Source organism: Neomonachus schauinslandi, chromosome 3 (genome assembly GCF_002201575.2).
Source record: "Neomonachus schauinslandi chromosome 3, ASM220157v2, whole genome shotgun sequence".
NCBI lineage: Eukaryota > Metazoa > Chordata > Mammalia > Carnivora > Phocidae > Neomonachus > Neomonachus schauinslandi.
In genome coordinates, this window is record NC_058405.1 from 159,895,039 (window position 1) to 159,896,649 (window position 1,611).

The window sequence follows — 1,611 nt, forward strand, 5'->3', positions numbered from 1 at the left end:
ACTCTGTGGTGCATGCTCCAAGAGGGGCTACTAGGAAAGTAGAGGGCATGGAGACCAAGGCACAAAAAGGAATAGCCCAAAAAGAGAAAACCCAGGGGGCAGAGAAACTCCCTCCAGAGGCTTGAGGGTTCTCACAGAGCAAAGAGGTTGGCCCGCTACTGGGTGGCTGTGGAGCCAAGATGGATACATTGAAAGCTCAGAGATGCTATTTTTGATACAGCAGGAAGAGTCCTTGACCAATTTCACTTGTCCACCAATGGAATGAGTTCCCACAACAGTAGCAGACTTCCTCTGCACTCCAGTTGATATAGAAAGCTGTAGGAGGGATCCCCATATTGGGGATTAGAATAACTGTCTTCAAGGGTCCCATCCAATCCCAAGATTGTTGAATAAGGACTTGTGAACAGCTGTGAGCACACTATACATGGAATTATAGTAAGATCATATTGTTGCAAGAACGGGTAGACATTGGGGTTTTTTTTAAAGATTTTTTCTTAGGGGTGCCTGGGTGGCTTAGTCGGTTAAGTGTCTGCTTTGGCTCAGGTCATGATCTCAGGGTCCTGGGATCGAGTCCTGGGATCGAGCCCCCGGTCGGGCTCCCTGCACAGTGGGGAGTCCGCTTCTCCCTCACCCTTTGTCCCTCCCCCAGCCTGTGTGCTTGCTCTCTCTCTGTCTCCCCCTCTCTCAAATAAATAAATAAATAAATAAATAAATAAATAAATAAATAAATAAATAAATAAACTTAAGGATTTTTTAAGTAGAAATTGACAAAATTATCCCCTTTAATTATAATGGAAAATAAATCATGCTTGTGCTTTATTCTTTTTCTCCTTTAATTAATGGATTTGCCTATTTAAAACCTTAATAAAAATTATATGTAAAACACCAAGGTCTCTGGGCTCAGACCTAGTTTGCAGTGACATGGCTAAATGCACCAAGAAGGTTGGAATTGTGGGTAAATAGGGGACTCCTTATGGTGCCTCCCTCAGGAAAGTGGTGAAGAAGATTGAAATAAGCCAGCACACCAAGTACACTTGGTGCAAAACCAAAATGAAACAATGAGCTGTGGGGATCTGGCATTGTGGCTCCTTCATGAACACCATAGCCAGTGGAGCATGGACCTACACCACCACCTCGGCCATCACGGTAAAGTCAGCCATCAGAAGACTAAAGGAGTGGAAAGACCAGTAGAAGCTCCACCATTTGAAACATTGCTAGCCTACAATAAATGGGTTAGTTTTTGTAACAAAATTACTTTGGCTTGTTGTTAAATTTATTAATTAGATCTTCCGATTTGCGTTGCATTAATTTTGCTTCTCAAAAGACTTGGAAATTAAAAATCCTTCTAATTTTTGTTGGAAAAAAAAAAATAAAAATAAATAAAACACCAAAACATTATTCCAGTCTTCCTCCTTGATTTTATAAAAGGAGCATTCCTGGTGTTTATGCATATTTTTTTCTTCCCATGTTTTTGTTGATTCTCTTGTATAGACATGCACCTGACCTTTAAATACATAATTTATGATTCAGTTTGATGTATTAGTTATTTTAAGGATGCTTACTCAGTCACTAATGCTACTCACCTAATATTTCTGTCTCCCAGGTTCCATA

The 1,611-nt window shown here is 40.4% G+C and overlaps 1 pseudogene; it reads left to right on the forward strand.

Moving 5' to 3' along the window:
• The first annotated feature begins 921 nt into the window (after positions 1–921).
• Positions 922–1,191, forward strand: LOC110592254 (annotated as a pseudogene).
• The last annotated feature ends 420 nt before the right edge of the window (positions 1,192–1,611 follow it).